General features: G+C 44.7%; 1 long non-coding RNA gene across 1 annotated transcript; it reads right to left on the minus strand.

Moving 5' to 3' along the window:
• Positions 1-1444: 1444 nt before the first annotated feature.
• LOC132006416 (uncharacterized) lies at positions 1445-6119 on the minus strand. The gene is made up of 3 exons (XR_009401093.1): positions 5946-6119; positions 2368-2421; positions 1445-1960 (listed from the first exon to the last, which is right to left on the minus strand). It is a non-coding gene; the product is annotated as an uncharacterized LOC132006416 (long non-coding RNA).
• Between the last annotated feature and the right edge of the window lie 3174 nt (positions 6120-9293).

The raw sequence follows: 9293 nt of genomic DNA on the forward strand, positions 1-9293 counted from the left end.
TGTAAGAGTAGATCTCTTCCGGAAATCATTAAAAGATCCTCCTCCAGGAGTGCCTGGGTGGCTCAGTCAGTTAAGCTTTTGTCTTTGGCTCAGGTCCTGATCTCAGGGTCCTGCGATAGAGCCCACATCGGTCTCCCTGCTCAGTGGGGAGCCTGCTTCCCCCTCTCTTTGCAGCTTGTACACACACACTTTCTTTCTCTCAAAAAAATAAATAATCTAAAAATAATAAAGTTTTATAAAATTAGATCATTCATAAAATGATAAAAGAATATATAAAAACAAATGCTTTCACACTTAGATCGAGTATCTTTTCTAATTAGATAACTTAATAGATTCATTCTCAGTCTTCGTTTAACTCAGCTGATTCATCCGTTTGGCAGAACTAAAAACCAAAGCAAATTAGGCTGCTTTTGTATTTTGCTTGCACTGTGTCCCCACCTTGCCTAGATATAATGGGATTTCTAAGAATCTAGGAAATTCTCTGCAGAGACTCATAACAAAAGAAGCAGAAAAGCAGAAAACTTTGATAAACTGCAAACTGGATAACTGAGTCAGGGAATGATTTACCTGAATGACAACTATGTACCTGAGAAATTAATAAAACACTCCCATTTACAATTGCACAAAAAAATGAAACACCTGGGAATGAGTTTAAACAAGAGGGAGAAAACCTGTGCCCTGAAAACTATAAAACGCTGATAAAAGAAATGAAGATGACACAAACAAATGGAAAGATACACCATGCTCATGGACTGCAAGAATTCATATTGTTAAAATGTCTATACTACCCAAAGCAATCTACAGATTTTATGCAATCTCTATCAAAATATCAATAGTATTTTTCATAGAACTAGAACAATCTTAAAATGTATATGGAACCACCAAAGACCCTAGATAGCCATGCAATCTTGAGAAAGAAAACAAAGATGGAGGTACCACAGTTCCTGGTTTTAAGATATCCTACAAAGCCACTGTAAGCAAAACAGGATGGTACTGGCACAAACATAGACACATAGATCAAGAGACCAGAATAGAGATCCCAGAAATGAACCCACCTACATATGGTCAATCTATGGCAAAGGAGGCGTCCAACTCTTGGTTTCTGTTCAGGTCATGATCTCAGGGTCATGGGATCAAGCCCTGGATGGGGCTCCTCGCTCAGCATGGAGTCTGTTTGAGTTCTCTCTCTCCCTCTCCCACCACCCCTCCTCTCCTCTTCCTCTCTCTAAAAAAGAAAAAAAAAAAGGGAGAGTAAATGATATTTTGTATAAAGAACCCAGGACACTGTGCAGCAATTAATAGGGCCCCAACAAATGACCTTCATGATGACCAAGTCAGACCTATTCCATAGCTGACCATAATCCAAAGCTGAGTCTAACACAGGGGCTGGGGTGTGGTTGACAGGGGCAAAAGCTGAGGGGAAATTAAAAGGAGGGCTAGGAAGCAAGCTTTCAACACACATTTACTGAAGAAAAAAAAGAGAGTAAAATATACATTTTTTGAAAAAATATTTTTTAAAAGAAACAAGCACTAATAACCAGTGTCCACCATATGCCAGGCCCCATGCTGGGCACTGGAGTCAGAAATGAGAAGGGAACAAGGAGTGAGAGCAGAGGGTGGTAAGTCTCCTACCCTTAGACCCTTCCAATCACTGCCCATCTGGCTTTAAATGTAAAGCCCAACAAATTCAAGATACAAGGTTGTGTTTTCATTGATATTAATGTCACACTTTTTCTTTGCAGTTCCAAGAGGGAATGTGTCAGCATTTGTTCCACAGTAAGTGAAATTTAAAAGAAAAAAAAAAAAAAAGAAAGAAAGAAATGAAAGTTACCACTGCCAAAGTTTTCAAACCCCATTTCCTTCATATGAAAACCTAGTTTATTAAGAATTTCCTTAAATTCTGGCCGGAGTGTTGTTTTTTCATCTTCTGCGTTTTTCCCATGGTGTGAGATCCAGGAACCTGTTTTTAATAAAAAGAACAATGGATTGGCTAAAATGTGAACTATATTCCACTACAGACATCTATAAATAGATTCCCACTGACTTGATCCCTTGAGTTGTATTATTTGGATTATCAATGTGAAAGGAGAAGATATAACCCATAAAACCACACACGTCCAAGACACACGCCTCCTGTAATACAATTAACCCTATAAATTCCAGCATAAGCTCTTCGACATTCGGAGCTTGCTTGCACACACTGATAAAAGGCAGGCACTGATTTGTTCATGAAGTCAAGAGCAGACCACATTTGGGGGGCTTTTCCTTTAATGTCTGTATGGACCTGTGAGGCTGTCATCAGCGCCCCCTGGCTTCTATTTAAACGGTCAGACCGGGTAGGAATTCCCGAGGGAAGGGGTTCCTTACCTGCTGTGTACAACTCTTCAACGTTTATCATGATCTAGTCCTTGGAGTTCCAGCCTGTAAGAAATTAAGATCCTAGGACCCCAGGTTCGAGCCCCGCATTGGACTCACTGTTGAGCGGGGAGCCTGCTTCTCCCTCTCCCCCTGCCTGCTGTTCCTCCTGCTTATGCTGTCTCTCAAATAATAATAAATAAATGAAATCCTAAAAAAAAAAAAAAAAAAAAAAAGTAAAGAAAAGAAAGAATTTCTCTCCACCCTTCTTCATGGAGCCCAGCCACCTCCCGGCACAGTCAAGGAGACTTGACCTTTTAGAGTCAGAGAAATATATTCTGCAAACAGAGTGGGGCGATTTACCCTAAATTCTTGAGTGTGACTTCAACTCCCGTTATTGCTGATTTGCTTTTTTATTTTTTATTTTTTTAATGATCAGCATTAAATCCTCGCCAGGTTTCCACTCCAGCCCCGTTCTCACCTCCGGAGGCTGGTTATCTTCCCTGGTGTAAGAGGCAGGAGAACCTAGTCTGAGTCTTTAATGCTGAGTACTTCCTGGGACACGACAGAGACAGGTCCCAGGCCTTCGAGCTACATCAGATTTTGGAAGCCATTTCTCTTAGCCAGGCCCAGACACAACAGAAAATCCTTACAGAAAAGAAACGTTACCAGAAAAGTGGTAACATTGGAAAAATAAAAACCAGCTTAATTAAACGTAAAAGAAAAAGTAATTAATATAATTACTGCTAACATTCTGGTGTTTGGCATTCATGTTCTTTATCTGGTGTGTATTATTAACACAGCCGAGATTCATATTATATTATATTATATTATACTATATGGTTTTATACAGACAGACACATCCTCATACCTTGTGCTTTTCACCTAACCTTATTATATGAACGTTTCTCATATTATTACAAACTTTTGGGAAAGGGTTATTTTACTGGCTGTGTGATATCCACGGGCTGTGTGAAAGTTCCACACTTTACTTCTTATTAGCCATTTCCCTAGTGGTCATTATTACATACATTCCAAGTTCTATCATAAATAACTCTCTAGTGAAGACCTTTATGCATCCAGATTTTCTCTATATTTTCAATGATCTTCTTGAAATAACTTTCCATTAGTAGGATAGCTGAGTCAAAGAAAAGAGATACTTAACCTTCTTGATATAATTACCTTCATCAAGTCTACAAATGGGTACTCTCTCCATCAGTGTATACAAGTACCAAGATAAGAGTTTGAAGCTAATTCTACTTTTTTTTTCTTCAGATTTTATTTATTTATTTGACACACACACACACACACACACACAGAGTATATAAGCAGGGGGAGAAACAGGAAGAGGGTTCAGTTCCCTGCTCTAGGGATCCTGGGCTGGATCCCAGGATCCTGGGATCACAACTGAGCAGAAGGCAGATGCTTAACTGACTGAGCCTGCTGGGCGCCCCCGAAGCTAATTCTACTTCTTGTTGACTAAAATATTTGGGGCGAGTTATTTAACCTCTCTGAGTCTGTTATCTATGTGAAATAAATTTCAGGTTTGTCCCACTTCCTATTAATCAGGCGCTTAGATCATGGTTGAATCATCTTAACCACAAGGCATGTGAGGAAGATAAAACTGTACAATATGGGCCGTTGCTTACAGAACCTACTAGACACTATATAATTAAACTGGTAGTAAATACTTGGTACATTTGTTACTGTTACTTCATTTCTGAACAGAGTCAGTGTTTTATATATTTTTCTATTTTATCCTTATGCAAATTATTTACCACCTCTGTTCTCAGCTTCCCCATCAGAAAAAGTAAGGATAATACCTGTGCTTTTTGTAGAATGAGTATTTCTTACTAGCTATTAAGCTTTTAACTCACAGACTAATGACACACACACTGAATGGAATACGGGTAGGATTAGCCACACAAGTCAGAGAGACGTGGAGGGGAAGAGGAAAGAAGAAAGTAACCTTTACCCACAGCCTGTATTTTATGCAGATTAACTACACACACACTATCATGAGAGGTGCTTCACAGGTACTCAGATTTTACAGATAAGGAAACCGAAATTCAGTAAGGTTAAGCAACTTTCTCAAGTTACCAAGACACAACACAAGCCTGTGTCCTGAAACGCAGAAGGGCACCCTTCTGTTGTATTGGCTTGATCCCAATGCAACACCAAAGGCCAAGTGTCTGTGCCTTGTTGACCTGTAAATGTGGTCAGTGTAGACAGATCCATCTCCTAGCCGAGGCCCTGTAAGATGACTGTGGGTTTAAATGATGCAAATAGGCTCCACATAGGGATTACAAATTACAGGGATTAGCTAATTACAAAGTATCCATTTTATGGTTCCAGTTGTGTGGAGAGATAGCTAAAGACTGGCTGGTCTCCTAGATTTTCCCTAATTGCACATTCAGAGCATTCCGGCAATCCATGTCAGTTCTGCAAGCAGTGCTCGGGCCTTCTGAGACCGGCTTGTGCCCAGCGCCAAGACAAAGATGTGGCCACTGCCCTCCAGGGCCTCCCACCTGAGCCTGGGGCTCAGACAGGTGACTTACAAGGAGGCTGTGGTAGCCAGCAGAGAAGACTAAAAATGCTGTAGGGAAAGGGAGGAGGGAGCAAGCAATCCTACCAGAGGTAGTTTATCCAGAAGGAGGACTTGAGTTAAACTGGGAGGCTGGGAAATAGACTAGAAATAGATGGATTGCTGGAGGCAAGAAACCAGGAGGTCATGTGCCAGCTAAAGGGGGAATGTGACTACAGAGAAGGGAGGGATTGAGAGGGTTTTGAATGCCAGCTGGGAGCTGGCATTAAACTTTAACTTTAAACTGGCCTTAAACCTTATTCTGCAGGAAGCAGGGAGACATCCCAAAGGCCTCCAAGCGGGAAAGTAACACCAGGACGGAGGTCAGTTCTGTCCTTCGAGGACAGGTGGGGAGAATAAGGAGCCTATCCCTTCCCGGTGACGCAGGGAGCCTGAAAGACAGGCATCCCTCCCAGGAGACAACTTGACCTAAACTGTAAGCTCCTTGACGGCAGGGTCAGGGTCTTGGCCACGTGTGTTTCCTTGCTGTCAAGCACAGTGCCTGGTGATTAAACAAGAGAGAGACAGGAAGAAGGGAGGGAGAGAGGAAGAACGTTTGGGGAATGAATCAGATTCACGCAGAGGGATGGATGCACGCCTGTGCAGGCTGAGCCCGGGCCTTCCAGGGGAAGGGTCTCAGGTCCTGCCCCAGCTCCGAGAGAGGCCGGAGAGGAGGGGGCCTCCCACACCGGCCTGGAGAAGGTGCTCGCAACACAGAGGCCGCAGCGCCTCGCTCAGGTCGGCCGGCGGAACTAAGCGTGACGCGGCCGCAGCGAGGCACGAAGTCGTCGCTGAGTGAAGCCCGGGGGAGCTCTGCGTCCTGCGGGGCGGGGGTTGACTCAACAACCGAAGGAAGGAACCTCTGCGGCCGGTGAAGGCCGGGAGGGCGCTGGGTTCAGCGAGGCGGGGAGGCTCGTGGTCCCGGGTCGCACGGAAGCTGGACAAACCTCCCCAAACCCCGAAGCCCCAAGCCGAGCGGACCCCAGCCGCCCGCGCGCTCACTTACCTGCCGGCGGCTCCCGCGGGCTCCCCCGGGGCACCGTCTGCCCAGACCGCGGGGGTGCCAGAGCCCGGGTGTCCGCCGCCCCCCGGACGCGCCGCGCACTCAGGCTGGGCTGGGGGCGGGGCGGGAGGGCGTCCGTCCCCGCGGGAGGGGCGCGCGGGAGGGGGCGTCCCCGGGCCCGCGCTCCCCGCCGCGCCCCACCCGGCGGCCGCGAGCACCCGCCGAAGCCCGCGCGCTGCTGTCGGGGTTCCTGCTGCGGCGGTGTGGGGTGCCGCGGGTTGAGAAGGGGGCACCGAGAATGCAGAGCGCGCTCAGAGAGCCGGCTCCCTTCCAGCCGCCCGCGGTCACGCCCCTCGTCGCGCAGCCTCGGCTGCTGTCCCCGGACTCCCTGGCGTCTGTCCCGCGGGAGCCGCGAGGCGCAGGGCTCCGCGATGGGCGCCCCACTCGCCGCCGGCTGGAGGTTGCCACCGGCCGCGGCCCCAGGGCGCAGCCTGCCCTCCGCACCGCGCTTCTCCCCAAGCCGAGCACAGAGCCCGAGAAGCGGACCCGCCCGCGGCGACCCCCCGGCCCGAGCTGCCCCCGGACGCGCCCGGGATCTGGTCGCGCCGGGTCGGGGGCCCGGGTGGGGGCACGGACGTTGGGGTCCTCGGAACCCCGGGAATGCGCCTGGCAGGAGAAGGGAACTGCAAGAAAGGAGTAAATCTGCAGATAGCTCCATTCTTTGCTCTTCCCCGTTAAGCAAATCATCCCGCTCCCCTCGGGATAAATCAAGAGAAACAGCCGAGATTGGTGGCCCCGTTAGGCAGCAGGTCCCACTGCAGAAACTCTTTCTACCACCTGTCTAGCTGTCTCTGTTTTCTGAAGACAAATAATCCTCGCTATGAACCTCTCTACCCAGCTTCTCCGGAAGGTTAGAAGAGCTAAACAGATCTTCTTACCGGGACGTTCTATTAGCATTCCATGTTCTTTGCATTTCCACATCAATTTTATAGAATTCGTTTGTCAGTTTCTACACCCAAAAGAGCTTGCAGAGATTTTGATCAGGGTTGCATTGAGTCTGTTTTGTCAAACTGATTCCTAAGTTATTCATGTTTCTGAAGCCATTGTAAATGTTGTTTTAAAAAATATTTTACTGGGGTGCCTGGGTGGCTCAGTGGGTTAAAGCCTCTGCCTTCAGCTCAGGTCATGGTCCCAGAATCCTGGGATCGAGCCCCATATCGGGCTCTCTGCTCAGGGTGAGCCTGCTTCCCCCACCCCCTCTCTCTGCCTGCCTCTCTGCCTACTTGTGATTTCTGTCAAATAAATAAATAAATCTTTTAAAAAATATTTTACTTATTTAATTTAGAGAGAGAGAGAGAGCGAGCGAGCGAGCAGGGGAAGAGGGAAAGGGAAAGAATCCCACAGCCCCCCTTCTGAGCCAGCCGGACCTGGGGCTGGGTCTCAGGACCATGAGATCATTACCTGAGCGAAATCTAGAGGCGCTGACTTAACCGCTGAGCCACCCAGCGGTTGGCCTGTAAATGTTATTTCTTAATAGAATTTCCAAGTGTTTAATGCTTGTATATAGAAATACAATTGATTTTTGTGCATTGATCTCTTATTCTACTAAGCCTTGTTATTGGATTTCTAGCTCCCAGAACTGTGAGAAAATAAAGTTGTGCTGTATTCAACCACCTAGTCTGTGCAAATTTGATACAGCAGCCCTAGGAAGTGAACACAAGGAGAGGCAATCCCTAATTGTAACTGTGGATCTGTTTCTCCTTGCAATTCTATCAATTTTTGTCTCATGTATCTTAAAACTCTGTTTTTCGATGAATAAACATAGAGGACTGTCATGTCCTCTTGAGGAACCAACACCTTTCTCTTTATGAAATGACTTTCTTCACCCCTCATGACATTTTTTCTGTTACAGTTTTCTCTATCTTTTTACTTTTAGCCTACTTGCGTCTTTTTTCTTTTTCCTTTTTTTTATGAAGGGGATTTTCTTTTCTTTTCTTTTCTTTTTGCCTAATTGTGTCTTATGTTTAAAGTGCATTTCTTGCAGCAGGCGCCTACTCAAGTCTTGCTTTCTTTTCCTATATGACAATCACTGCTTTGACTTCATGATTTTTGTTTAATATTTTAAAGCTTCATGTGTATGTCTTTTTAAAAGTAGGGAGATTTCCCTCCCTTAGTTTCTGTAGTATTGACAGGTTTTTAATAAAAATCAGAGACCTAGAACGGCTACATATGATCTCCCCCTAGTGGCTACATTGAATAATGCTATGAAATTCGAACAATTATTTCAGAGCACAACTTCTCCGTGGCAAGCTATGCCCATTAAACAGTTGTGAGAACCTCGTTAATTTGACTTTAGTGTTTTCTGCGCTGTGAATAAACTCCTTATGGTCACAAGAGATGCCCAGTCCTTACATAGGCCAAGAAGGGAAACTTGGTAATCTTGAACTGGGACAGTATTAAAACCACCCAAAATAATTAATAACCACTATGGTGTTATTAATACCTTAGTAAGTAATTAAGATAATATATAGTGGTTGACAAGGGATAGTCATGGAAAGTAAGGAATGAAATGATGACTTTCAAAAACATTCAGAGGATAAATAGAAAGCATATAATAAGTGATAAATAAACATTCTAAATATGTGTAGTAATTCCTTTGCAACTTCCTTTGAATCTATAATTATTTCAACATAAAATTTAAAACATATCAACGATCAATGATCATGATAAAGGGAAATGGATCCAAACTTTCTAGCTAAAAGAATAAAAGTATCAACTTTAAAAAAAAGAGAGAGAGAGAAAAGAAAATATGGAAGATTACAGAGAACATACATAAAACATACAAAATGGAGAAAAGTAAAGGGTTAGAAAAAGATTAACCAGGAGAATACAGACCAAATGACACCAGGGGAAAAGACTTCAAGGTGAAAACATTACTTCAGATAAAGAGGATCACAACTTAAGATTAAAAGTTAAATTTGTCCGGGCACCTGGGTGGCTCAATGGGTTAAGCCTCTGCATTCAGCTCAGGTCATGGTCTCAGGGTCCTGGGATCGAGCCCTGCATCAGGCTTTCTGCACGGTGGGGAGCCTGCTTTCCCCTCTCTCTCTGCCTGTCTATTTCTCTGCCTATTTGTGATCTCTCACTCTGTCAGATAAATAAAAAAACCTAAAAAAAAAAAATTTTTTTTTAAAGTTAAGTTTGCCAAGAAAGTATAACAATTCAAATCTTGTATTCCTTTAAAATTAAAGCCCTAAAATATGTAAAGGAAAATTTGACACAGCAGCAAGGAGCGACTGATAAGCCAACCATTAATGTGGCTATGATTTCATATGGCAGATTATTGGTACA

The sequence above is a fragment of the Mustela nigripes genome, chromosome 18 (assembly GCF_022355385.1).
Source record: "Mustela nigripes isolate SB6536 chromosome 18, MUSNIG.SB6536, whole genome shotgun sequence".
In the NCBI taxonomy this organism is placed as follows: Eukaryota; Metazoa; Chordata; class Mammalia; order Carnivora; family Mustelidae; genus Mustela; species Mustela nigripes.